This window comes from Eptatretus burgeri, chromosome 2 (assembly GCF_056783735.1).
Source record: "Eptatretus burgeri isolate ZD-2024b chromosome 2, Ebu_testis_v1, whole genome shotgun sequence".
In the NCBI taxonomy this organism is placed as follows: domain Eukaryota; kingdom Metazoa; phylum Chordata; class Myxini; order Myxiniformes; family Myxinidae; genus Eptatretus; species Eptatretus burgeri.
The window spans coordinates 47,962,888-47,976,625 of NC_140962.1; the positions used below are offsets into that span (position 1 = coordinate 47,962,888).

At 44.0% G+C, this 13,738-nt stretch overlaps 1 protein-coding gene across 9 annotated transcripts in view; it reads left to right on the plus strand.

Moving 5' to 3' along the window:
* Positions 1-13,738, plus strand: part of LOC147031992 (zinc-regulated GTPase metalloprotein activator 1-like) — a 453,248-nt gene that overhangs the window by 91,257 nt on the left and 348,253 nt on the right. The window lies entirely within an intron of this gene.

Genomic DNA, 13,738 nt, shown 5'->3' on the forward strand with positions numbered 1-13,738 from the left:
GAAAGGAAATTTGCATCTGTTAATAGCAAACTGGTGGTGTCTAACAGTGAAAATGACAATTTAGGCAACTTTCCTTGCCACCACATGCTAACTTTTTAACTATTTTTGGCAACAGCGTCCATCTTTTGGCTATCCTTTTTGGGTGCACAATATCAGTAAACATTTTCTCAGGAAGCAACGTAAGTGGTGGTTTTGAAGAAAGAAGGGCAACTTTACAGAAAGCGATGTGAAAACATTTAGGTGGGGCATCCAGTGCAGTGAGGATATCTCAAAGGAGAACACTGAAACATAATTGTTTTAAATAATATTCTTTTTGAGTTGTTTTTATGGGTTACTTTTTAACAATGATGTTGTTAGGTTAGGTCAGGTATGGGAGCATGCGCCGGAGCAGCGCGTCGCTGTGTCCACTTTCCATTGGTACTCCAGAGACCTCCGTCTGGCCATCTCCCAAGCAGCGCCTTGTCCACCATCCCCATCTTCTTGAGATGCCGATCAACTTGCTGCAACCACAAGGCACATGGTCATCCCGTTTGCCTTCTCTACTCATTAAGGCTCCCTCGCTGAGAGAATCTGGTGAGCAGGATCAGCGTCAGGAAATCAAGTCACATTTCCATACAGACGAATCTCATTTGAGTCTCTCTCAGCAACTGCTCATTGGACCCAAAGTCTGTCCAGCTATGGCTGAGGATTCTCCGAAGAGATCTGGAACCGAAGGAGTTAAGTTTTCTTCTCAGATACTTGGTCAGAGTCCTAGTCTCACATCCGTAGAGCAAGACTGGAAGCACCAAGGACTTGAAGACTCGGACCTTCGTCCTCCTGCATAGGTACCGACAGCGCAATACCCCATGATCCAGTGAATCCATGACTCCCCAAGCCCAACCCAGATGTCTATTGACCTCTGGTTCACAACATGCAGAGACATGAATATCACTGCCAAGCTCGTGAATCTCTCTGTGACCTCAACATCCTCACCACAAACAGGTACAGACAAGATAGAAGCATCTAATGTCTTTGAAAGCCTGGATCTTAGTTTTGACCCAGGAAACCCGTAATCCCAGCATCTCCGACTCCTCATTCAGCACCTCGAGGGCTCCTACAAAGATATCCAGTGTCTCTGCATTGGCAGAAGTTCTATGGACTGCATCATCACCGAAATCAAGGTCAGAGATCTTGACATTCCCAAGCGATGCACCGCAGCTAGATCTCTCCGACATCTTCCCCAGAATCCAGTCCATGCAAGCTTTGAAGAGTGTTGGGGCCAGTACACACCCCTGTTGAACTCCAGCAACAACTGGAAATCAGTCAAGGATGGAACCACCACACCTCACAGCACTCTCTGGACACAAGCATTAACTGTGCTAAAAAGAAAATAAAAAACATTCAAGCAGATATCGTGAAAAACGACAACAACCAGGTGTAACGTCACCGACTTTTTGTTAAATCGGTGGTGGTTTTAATTTCTTTCCTCTCCACAAGAGTGAGACTCATGGAAGAGCAAGGTTAAGTTGACAGTCGGGTAAAGGAACAACAACTGAGCACAACCAGCAAGGGAATAAACAAATAGGAAAGGAAGAATGAGAGAGAAGGGGAGGCAACGCCGAAACCCAGCAAGTATACGGGAGCTGTGATAGGAAGGGTTAATGGGAGTAACAAGATCATGAGTCACGATGGAGGATGACATGAGGTGACGTGCATTGCCTACTTGAAGTCCTGAAGGGAAGTGAAGGAAAGAATAACCTCTGGAAGGCAATTCCATCGGCAGAATAAATGAGGAATAAAGGAGTTGAGGTGTACGAATGGACTAGATTTTAGAAGTTTAACGAGAAGTGGGTTACTGGAAGAAGGGGTGCATCCTGGAGTTGCTGGGGAGGATCAGACGGCTGGGAGCAGAAGAAATATTGGCGAAGAGGCAGTGAAAAAAAGAGAGACCACTGGCTTGCCTGCGATATGAAAGCAACAGTTCTTCTGCTTTGGCCTCATCTTGGGAGATTCCAATAATATTGAGCTTTAGGTTCCACAAAATCCAGGAGAGACAGATATGATCATGCTGCGGTGCCACTCAATGCAGAGAGTAGAATACTCCATCGAACTATGGACAAAAGCCTTATAGACTGTGAGTAGTTCTAGATTTTCCAAGGAAAGATTGATTAACAGAGGATGCCCAGTCTGTGGTTGGCTTTGAAGGCCAACTTTGCCATGTGGTTGGCCCAGAAGAGGTCACGCCTGATAGTGAGACCTACAAGCTCAAGAGACTGAACCTATTCCAGTGGTTGATGTTTGAGGGTCCTTCCAGCTTTGTTCAAATAGTAGAGCTTGTTCTCCTCCACACAGATCATAAGGTGATTGATCTCAGATTAAAAAGGTATTCCTCGGTGAGTCTCATTCAACATATACTGTACTTGATAATGAGGTAGCTCTTGGGTGGATACCCCAATGACAATGAGACAAACCACCTGCACCATTTGCACAGACAAATTGCTCTTTGTGGCTGGTTTAAAAGGGAACATTTACTCTGTGTTACAGCTTCATACCGATTGAGTTTTAAACGGATGAAATCGACAGAACATTGCGGTATGCTAACTGCCATTGGGAAGCAAGGAGAATGCTGACATTTCAGGCATTAATATTTTGCTCCGACAAAGGGATAACGCCAGAAACATCAGCCTGTTTCTTCCCACTGCGGCGAGCAGACCCCTCTCAATGTTCTGTTCATTTCATCCAATGAGTTTTGAATGTCCGAACTGATCTTCAAATTTATTGATACTGTCGTCTCGGTCTTCGACAGATTCCAACTTCGGTGGACACCTACTTTGTCATGACATTAAACAACCTGCCAACCATTTCTCAATCTGTATTCACTCTTTACCAGTTGACATATGTTTAACATGGATGCTGCGAAATATATAGAGCCCTTGTTTTTATATTCTTTTGTGGTTACTTCACAAAGAAAGTCATTAATTTATGGAACATAGTCTTCCTGGAAAGGCAGTAGCAGCAGGGACAATAGAACGGGGTAAAATGGATTTGGATATTGATACCTGGAAGCAATAATGATGGAGGGAGGACAGCGACATAGGCGACCCCCCTTCCTCCTGTTCACTCTTCCGATTTAGTGTATGTTGGGTTGGATTGGGTTTATGGGGTGGGGTGGGTATTGAGGGTGCGTGCTCGAGGCTTGGTTGATTGGGTTGGTGTTGTGGGGATTGTGGTTTTGGCACAAGCACGATAGACCGCATGGCCTCCTGTGTCGACATTTAATCGTATAATATTCACGTGGTGAATGCAATGGTTTTGTGTAATAATTATATATACTTTATGTATTTGATGAAGTGGATTGTGAAAGAGCTCAATACATTTGATGAAGTGAGGTGCATCCTATGTGCAGACATTAGTGATTATAATGAGCTCTTTATATAAAAAAATTTACAGCTGCAGTAATTTTAATGTAAATACATAAAGAGTTATAAAATGTATCTCTTGTGTACATTCAAACTGATTGCTCAGCAATGATAAAAGGCGGAGTTTATGATTCCAAGTCGAAGACAAATGTTTAAGTGGTTGATCTGGAACTTATAAACCGAAACGGAAAACAAACAGTCGTTGTGATATTCTTGTAGCTGCTCTCACATGCGACACATCATTAACAACAGAGCCGATTCAAGTTATCATGTTAAGTTAGCATCTTCCCTTTTTGATACTTTGATTATCCCCATGTTTTTTTTTTTAACGGGGGTCATATTGTAATCGTATCTGTCTGTCCGTCCGTCACGCTATCTCCTCCTAAATAGTGGTGCAGAAATTCACCAAACTTGGTAGATATGATCACCGCATGGCAAGAATGTGCATGCAATGACAAAATGTGCGTACAATGAAACATGACACAGGGCAAGAATTCCTCCAGGAATGACCAAATTTCAAATTTTGAGTCAAAACATTTTTCTTTCCTTCTCATTTTGACACCTGTGATCCAAATTCCTCATGTCCCCCCCCCCCCCCCGGGACATGAACTTGGGGGTCAAATCCACAAATATCGTTCCATATATTTCATGTGTCCCCCAATGTTGATTGCATATACAAAGTTTCATTTTTAAAATATTGAGGATTGCGCCCGTAATTGAATTTTTTTTGATGTATTGATTCGGTGGGAAGCGTGGAGATTTGCGATGGCACACAATTGACTTCACTCTTGGTTCATTTCGATTAGTAACGATTTACTTAATAGGCTACAAGATGCCTCGCGATTCTATGTTTGATCCGGGTTCATTTGACATGCTGCTACTACTCTCCCAACAATTGATGGAGGCCCTCAATATCAGACATGAGATCAGGGCGGGCCGTCTCTCTGGACATATCTTGTGCATTTAATGCAGTCTGGCATCCTGCCTTGCTCTCCAAACTGTCCACCGATGGAATCCAAGGCTAACTCCACACATGGCTTACTGACTCCCTCTACTCTCGGAGTTAACATGTGGCTCTCAATGGAACCCTCTCCATGTCAGGGCTGGAGTGCCCCAATGCAGTGTTCTGGGCCCCATATTATTCCTAATCTTCATCAATGATCTTTCTGACTGGAAAATCCTCTATCAATTTGCTGATGACTCCACCCTCTGCCGTGACATCCCTCATCCTTCAAACATGCAGGCTGCAGCTTCTTTGCCCTCTTCAGAGCTTGACAAAATCACGAGCTTGCCAAACACTTGGAATATTTCTTTCAATCCTGACAAATCTCACTTTCATTATCTCTCTCTGAAAAGACTGTCCGGCAAACACTCCTATGTACTTTCTTAACAATCCTCTTGAGGAAGTTCAGTCATTCAAACTCCTGTGTCTCACGATCAAACACGATCTTTCTTGGGCAAACCACATTTCAAAATTGACCTCCAAAGCCAACCGACTGGGCATCCTCCATCACACAAAGTCCTTCCTTGACACACCTGAACTCCTATCCACCTGCAAGGCCTTCATCTGCAGCTTGATAGAGTACTGCTCTCCCCTGTGGTCTGGCTCGCCTGTGTCACATCTTGCTCAGCTTGATGCTGTGGAAACCAAGGCCTTCAAGATCATTGGAATCTCCCATGATGAAGCTGAGTCTATGGACCCATCACTTTGCCATTGCAGACCGGTCGTTGGTTTATGTCTTCTACCGCCTCCTTTCTGGTCTTGCACCCTCTGCTCCTTCTGTGCTTTGTACCCCCAACCCTCCCTCCCCCTCAGGTTTCTGTCCGGCTCACAAGGTCCACCATCAACCTTCTGGTGAAATTAGCGAAATCCAGGATCATAGCTCATCTCCACTCATTTGGTCCTCTTTTCCCCCAACTGTGGCACCAACTTCCACATCCTTTTCAATCTCATTCTGCCCTCCAGGTTGTCAAGACAGCTGTTCATCACCATCTCAGATTGTCCCAAATCCTAAACCATGATCTTTTCTATCCTCATTAAGCCCACCCAAATATCTCCTCCTTCCTACTTTCCAATTTTCCCTCCTTGGAGTTTTCTTCTGTATCCGTTTTGTCCACACAATGCATGCGTGTTTTGCATCCTGTTTTTGGCTGTTATATCCTGATCCGTTCATTGTTCTAGCTCTTCTATGAGCCTCGACTATGTACAAAAATATATAATTCCCAACCCAATGCTCAATACAGTGTCGTGCAGTATTACGGTCAATTTACACAAATGATGAGGCTGGCAGGATAGCCTCGAGAGGTGTGCACACTTGCCGCTGAACCGTGTAACATGGGCTTCAATCTTGGCCAAACTATAAACTGTCATCTCGGTGTTTCACAGGCAGGGTGAATCATCAATGTGCGTGTCATCTCTCAGATGTTAAACCGGACATCCCTTCTGCCAGAATTAGTTGGTGGACGTTGAAGATCCCACGGTGTCCTTGAGAGAGAGGAGGCGAGCTATCGCTGGCACCCTGAAACAATTCCAAATTACTGCCCTAACTACTGCTGGGAAGGCAATGGCAAACCACTCAGGACATATCTTTGCCAAGAAACTGCTTCGGCATCACCGGCCCTGTTTAACGAAGTATGATACACCAGAATGAGAGAATAGATAATGAAGAAGGTATGCCAAACTGGGTGGACAAAACATTGCTGCGAAGTATAAATTAAGTTTCCAAAAAAACCTAAATTCTCTCTCTCCAAGCCTCTTCCGTCAACTGTTTATGTTCCAAGTCCGGGTCTGCCCAACTGAGTGTCTCCATCCCCTTTCCTCGGCAATTTTTCTGGGTCGTGTATTTCCTCAACAGAGCGATGCAAAGACACAGGCAGTAATAACATGATTGTTTCGTTTGATGTTTTTGATTTTTTTTTGTCCTTTTTAATAAAATACAGATAAACGTCCCTATTTCAACGATTTTCCAACTGTAGCACTTTACACTGGACACCGTCCGTAAACTTTAAATGTTTGCGACTTCCTATCACTGCATGACATCCGTAAATGACAAAAATACTCCACCATCCATAAACAACAAAAACTCGGACACTTTTCTAATCATACCATCATAAAACGTAAAAATGTTGCAGTCCTATGTACTTCCAGGTTGACGGAATGATGTATTTTCACCGCAACTCAGTTTATCTCCAGGTTTACAGAATGTTTTTTTTTTTAATGCAGCCCGATCTATCTCAAAGAAACACCTGTGAGCGATCATGCCCCTGCAAGATCATGTGTGATCATGCCCTGCAAGAACCCCCTCTGAGTTGCACCAAAACTTTTTTGAAAAATGGAAGTGCTACTTCCTTGCTTGACGCTCAGCGTTAAAACAAAAAGGGTAGTGCACAGACAAAGGAGAGTGGGGACATGCTTGCAGACTGCAAGCAGATAGTTTTGACCTTTTTACAAACACAAGCTTTATATATAAGAAGCAGAGTTTACTCTCTAAGTGGTTGCTGGGAAATGCTAAGACACACCTCTTCCTCAGGGGGAGGGGTGGAGAGGGGTGCGGATGTATTCGGACTGACTGGTGTATTTCACCACCTTGGTGACCCCAAAATAAAGGGAATGATAAAAATTATTGTTTGTTAACCTCCGCTATCGAAGATGGATGGAGGTTACTGTTTTCACCCCTTTCTGTTTGTTTGTTTGTTTGTTTGTGAACAGTATTACGGAAAAACTCCTCGACGGATTTCGACGAAACTTGGTGGGGGGGTTCGGTCTGGTCCAAGGATCATGCGATTAGATTTTGGACTTGGTCCAAAATCCAACATGGCCGCTATGGCGACCAATTTGAAAAAATATTTGAATTTTTTTTTGCATTTCTTCATGTTTTAAGTGATTTCCACCCCCCCCAAAAGAAATTGTTAGAGAAAAAAAAAATTGCAAATTTTTTTCAAGAAAATTTCGATTTTTTTTTTTTGCATTTTTACATGTTTTAAGTGATTTCCAACCCCCCCCAAAAAAGAAATTGTAAGAGAAAAAAAAAATTTGCAAATTTTTTTCAAGAAAATTTCGATTTTTTTTTTTTGCATTTCTACATGTTATAAGTGATTTCCAACAAAAAAACATGCCAAAATTATAATTGTGGCTGATTTTGGAACTTCAGGTGGATATACCCACGTAAAATCAATTTCTGTCTCAAGGAATCTCGTTATGACGAATGAATTGAGTATGTAAAAGTTAAAAGTAAAAGGGAAAGTTGCAAACTATAACTCTGTGAGCACTGTTGACGTCAAATTGAATGAATAGGATATCGGGTTCACTTGAGTGACCTCGCAGTATTGGCGGCGGAGGTTTTGCACTCTACCGAGTGCTCCCCCTCTAGTTTTTGATGTTTTGGAAAATTTATTTTGGCAATCTCAAATGTATATCGACTACTTTCTAACGTATGACCTGAGATCTGCATTTAATTCATCTTTCCGGGACAAAGCTGTCTTTCTTATCTCTGGCTTTTCCAGCAATGTGGATTGTGAATACGGGGAGAATATGCATTGATGAAAATACAGGCAGTAATAAAATACATACAGGCAGTCTATGGTTAGATGGAGGTGCTGTGTCACGGACATGTCTGCAAGGTAAAGTGTTTATCGCTTAATATATTGTCACATAAAGTGATGCACGGTTAAAGTTATTCATATGTAGTAACACTTTATACAAAAGTAATAATTAAATGAGTTTGGATGAGGATATTGCATCGCTGCATACGTAACGTGCAATACTTAAGGCATGCATACTGCACACTGCCTGTAAACGATAAATGTTTACGATTTCCTACCACTGCACATCGTCTGTAAATGACAAAAGCCCCCATACACCTCTGTAATCATACCCCCATAAAACCGAGAAACACCAGCTCCCTCGGGGAACGATCACGTGACATGCCATTGTCTTCGGACACGTGACCCTCCTTGAGCAGGAGCGAAGCTGCAGCCATGAAATTAAACCGATATATGTGATATTCCCTCCCTGTGATGAAAGGACGCCTTCCATTGTGGGATACTTTTGCTTGGGTACAGAGGTTTGCATAAAAACGACGAGTGTATCTTCAATGTTTGAAGTTCACTTTCATTTTAATGGCCCGGCAGGATAGCATTCGCCTCTGAGCTGTCCTGGGTTTGAATATCGGCCCGGCTGTACACTGTGAGCCTGGTGTTTTACAGGCAGGGTGATTCATCAATGTGTGTGCCGACCCTTGGATGGACGTTACACGGCGTGTCCCATCTGCCAGCATTAGTTGGTGGCCGTTAAATATCCCACAGTGTCCTTCGCGAAGAGTAGTTGAGCTATCGCCGACGCCATGGACAAATCTCTGTCCGAACTGACTGCTCGGATTAATGTGAGGCTTGAGTCTTGTCTGCTGGCATTAATTAGTGGAGATCAAAAGTCTTTTGTGAAGACTAGGCAAGCTATCGCTGGCATCCGGGCCAAATTCCAAACTCCTGCCCTAATCGGCTCCAGTGAAATGTCAGGCCCAACTCGACAGTTCATGGAAAACTTGGGCCAAACAATTTCACTGGCTTGACCGACCTCACAAGCAAATATGTGAATAATTGGAGCCATTAAAGAAAGAAGAAGAATAGTCGAAGTAGTAGTCATAGTAGTAGTAATAGTAAGTTGGTGTTGTAATTGTAGTCGTAGTGGGCCCAATGTCAAAATTCACAGCTTTATATTTACTCCAATTTTGTGTGTGTACGCATTTTGAGGTTATCACTGTTTTTGCTGGTTTCTCTGAATCTTTAATAATGGAAGAGATGGAGAGTTCATAGAACACCTTATCCTGCACAGTCTTGAGAAAAAAGGACGTGGGCGGGGTCTGCAGGCATCAAATTTGATTGGTCGAAATGATGTAATGTGGTCGAGATGATCACAAAGTAAATGCCCCTGATAACTTGTTCTTGGATTACCCAAGCTAATTTGATTATTTTAAAACTTTTAATCCATTAAGTAGATAGTGGAATGTAGTTATGGCTGTGTAGATGCTCTTGCTGCATAAACGTGGCAAACCACTTCAGAGTTTGGACCCCGATATTATGGCTGCATCAATTTATTCAGTTATTTCGTGTAAAGTTCAGTCTATTGAGGCAATGAGATGAGTGTTTTACACAGTGCAGTCTTTGCTTTTAGAAAAGATTGGACTCCAACTCAAATTCATATTGTATACCCGGTACCCAAAGGGTGGTCACACAGCTCGTCTTTTATAACTCGTACTGTTTTTTTTGTATGCAACGTCGAGGCTCATATGAGAGCTAACAAGCAATGCACAGCGGGGGGGGTGACATGAAACAAGAGGGGCGGGAGAGGGAAGGACAAAACAGTGGGGAACAGAGACATTAGGAGATCTGTGGAAGGGAGAGGGATGGGGCGGGAAACACGGGGTATACAAGATGGACATATCAGGGACTTTCAGGAAGAAAAGCAGGATTAAGGGGGGTAGAAAAGATCGAGGTTTCAGGTGGGGGAAGATACGAGGTGGTGGTGAACAACTGTTTTGAAGCCCTGGAGGGAAGAATGGGATTGACCAGAGTGTGGGAGTTTATTCCAAAGGTGGGGAAAAAGAGGAATGAAAGAGTGAAGGTGAGCAGTGATTCGTCATTTTGGTAGTTTTACCAGAAGGGGGTTGTTGGCCGACATTGAGCGGCCTGCCGAAATATGGTGGGGACATATCACAGAGAGCAGGTGGGGGGGGGGGCGAGACTGGAGAGGAGACTGTCAAAGACAGAAAGACCACCGACCTGCCTACGGTGAGAGAGTGAGAGAGCCAAAGACTGAGCCTCGCCGCAGGAGGTACCAATGATCCTAAATGCCTTGGTTTCCACAGCGTGAAGCCAAGAAAGATGAGAGGCAGGAGCACCAGCCCAGAGGGGAGAGCAGCACTTCATCAATCAGGCTGCAGACGAAAGCTTTGTATGTGGTCAGGAGCTCAGGTGGGCCGAGGAAGGACTTTGCATGACTGAGGATTCCCAGTCCGCGACTGGCTGTGAAGGCCAGGTTGGAAATGTGGCTTTCCCAGGAAAGATCATATCAGATAGTAAGACCCAAAAGCCTGAATGAAAGGACTTCTTCCAGAGGATTGTTGAGAAAGTAGATTGGGGGGGGGGGGTGGGTTCTAAATGGTCCTTTCGGAGAGACATCGTGAGAGTGTGAGATTTGTCCGGATTGAAAGACATGTTCCACGTGTTGGACCAGTTTGTGATTTTACCCAGATCTGCAAAGAGCGAAGAAGTTGCTGCTTGCCATTCTGAGGGATGACAGATGGTACGGCAGAGGGTGGAGTCATCAGCAAAGAGATAAAGTGGATTTTCCAGAGAGTCGGAGAAATCATTGATGAAAACCAGAAAAGGAACAGGGACAGAACGCTGACTTGAGGAACTCCAGCCTGGACAGGAAGAGGGAATGAGAGAACTATATTTTGGGCCACACGTTGACTGCGACAGGAGAGGAAATCTGCGAGCCATGAGTTGAGATGGCCTTGAATACCATAGGAAGAGGGCTTGGTGAGCAGGGCAGGGTGCGAGACCGTGTCAAAAGCACGCGATATGTCTCGGGATATGGCTCTGATTTAATGTCTGGCATTGAGTACCTCCATCCATTGTTGGGAGAGCAGAAACAGCATATCCAGCATAGAGTGTCTGAAACCAAATTGATGATCGGAAATCAGGCCATTGGAGAAGAGGAAGGATTTAATGTCTGAAGTGATGATGGATTCCATAACCTTGCTGATGATTTGGAGAAGGCTGATTGGTCTGTAGTTGCAGGAATTTGTTTTTGCACCTTTTTTATGCAGAGCAGTAATGTTTGCTGATTTCCAAGCAGATGCCAGATGACCTTGAGCATATGAGAGGGTGAATATAACAGAGAGAGGGTGAGCAAGAGCAGAGGAGCAGATTTTTAGGACACGTGGGCTGATGCCATCTGGACCGGTTGCAGAATCTGAGTTGAGGTTTGACAGAAAGCTCTCCACCTTTTCAAAAGAAAATGACACAGAGTCCAGGGACAGTTGCGTGCGACTGGGTAAGGTGGGTAGAGAAAGCGATGGGTTTCGGACACAAGATTTCAATGCAAACACCGAGTTTAGGCATTCAGCCTTTTCATGTGCGGTGTCAGCAGCTTGGCCATTTGAGGTAAGGAAGGGATGGAGGGGGAACATACAGCAGAAACAGATTTGATTGGACGCCACCAGGATTTGGAGGAGGGAGAGAGAGGTTTGAGAGTTTTGAGAGGAAACTTCATTTAATCGAGGAAACAGTTGCTCCAGAATCATCAATTCTCGCTCTGATTATTTGTTGTAAAAACTGTAATGGTGAAAGGGTACAATTATCAAAAGAATGATTCTGATTCTTCTCTCCTTCCTGCTACTCATTATCTTTCTCTCCTTGATGTTACTCGTATTCTGAGTTCCCTCACAAGGAACTTCAATGCAAGAGGAGGCCATTCGGCCAATCGAAGCCTGCGGCTACTACTGCCAACGAATGATTGTTTGTCCATGCTCTATCCTCTTAAATGTTGAGCATCAAGCAAAGAAGCAGCATATACTGGTTTTAGTCTTTGGTCTGACTTGGCCGGGGTTCGAATCACCGATCTTCCAGACTCGAACCATGACACCACCGAGTATGGTTAATTATCTTCTTTTCTACCATCATTATTTCTTCATCCTGAACTTGTGGTCCTTGTTGTGAATATCGTTGAATTATCTGTCTAGATAGCCACAGCGACGCCAGTTTTTGTGTGCTTGATAAAATCATTTCTCAATGTTCGCGTATTCGATTATTTCATGAATCTACCAAAATTCTCCCTGTACCGATCTGACATGCTCATGATGTGACCAGGTTTCAGCGGTGTTGTTTGTGCGGTTTATGTTGGCAACACCTCTCACAGTTTCTTGTCGCAACCTGGCATCGAAGAATGCCTTGGGTTTTGCGTGTTCGTGCCGCATCACCATGCCTGTTCTTTGTGTTTGTTGTGTAATCCTCTCAATGGTGACAATGCCATATATGATGACGTCACCTCTGATATGAACCTTCTAAAAATCCATTTCCCGTCAATAGTGATTTCAATTACTCGTGCACAGAGTGGATGGTAGTTGTAATACTGGAGTCCACACACAGAATTGCACCCAACGTTTTTCGCAAGGCAACAGATCTTAAGCAATCCATCAACTTCCTGACACAAAATCCACTAAATGTTCCATCTTCTCGCCTGGACCCGGTGCTTTCCATTTTTTTTTTCTTTTGACTTAACCTGCTCCTCCACGACTCCTTTGAATTTATCCGAGCTCTCAAACAAGGCAGGAATTTAGCGTTCGGCCGAGGTACCTGTACAATTCGATCTCTGAACGTCTGCAAGTGAATCCCAGCAGAAACGATAGCTGGCTTAAGGATTAAAAAGAGCTACATCTGCACCACCCTAATTCTGAAAGGTAAGGATGACAGTTTATGGTCGCACCGGGAATTAAATCCAGACGAGACGGCTCAAAGGCGAGTACGCTAATAAAAAGCCATCCTGCCAGCCCTCAATTCCAAAAAACATCCAAGAAATCAAACCTGCAATTGTACAAGTCTCCTCTCCGAGATAGGCAGGTGATCTAAGGTTCACAGCAGAACTACTGTGGAAACCACGTGCAGAAAGTCAACACGGTGTATGGTATTTGTACCTGGGATCCTCGCAACACAATCCACAGGTTGAGACCGGAATGCTAAACGTGTCACGTTTTATTTTCCAGCCTCCCTGAGTTGAATTCTATATTGGCGTACAAGGATATACAAGGAACTTTGGTGCAGGATGAAGCCATTCAGCACGCATCATGGCTGTGTCACACCAACCCCAGAAACCGTCACCCATCCACACACAGGCTACCTCCACGTCCTGACGATATCATAAACGATACAAGTCCTGACGGTGCGACCATAAACTGAAATTAACATTCAACCAAAACTAGCATTCAACTGCATTTAGGTGTTTGGCTTGTTCTGATCACTGTCCTCTGTGTGGACTATCATCGTGGCTTTTCTGTTCGACTGTATTCCATCGCCTTTTTACCTCCACCGCCACAGGTGAAGGAGGTTATGTTTTCACCCCCTTTCTGTCTGTTTGTTTGTGTGCAGGATATCTCAAAAAGTTTGGGATGGATCCAGATGAAATTTTGTGGACAGGTTGGGTGTGTGACAAGGACGAAGGGATTAGATTTTGGTGAAGATCCGGATTCAGATCCGGCTACTAGAATTTTTATGCGATTCTTCACCATTGAGAGATGGGGCCAAAAATGATATACAGCACGATATCTCAAAAAAGTTTTGGA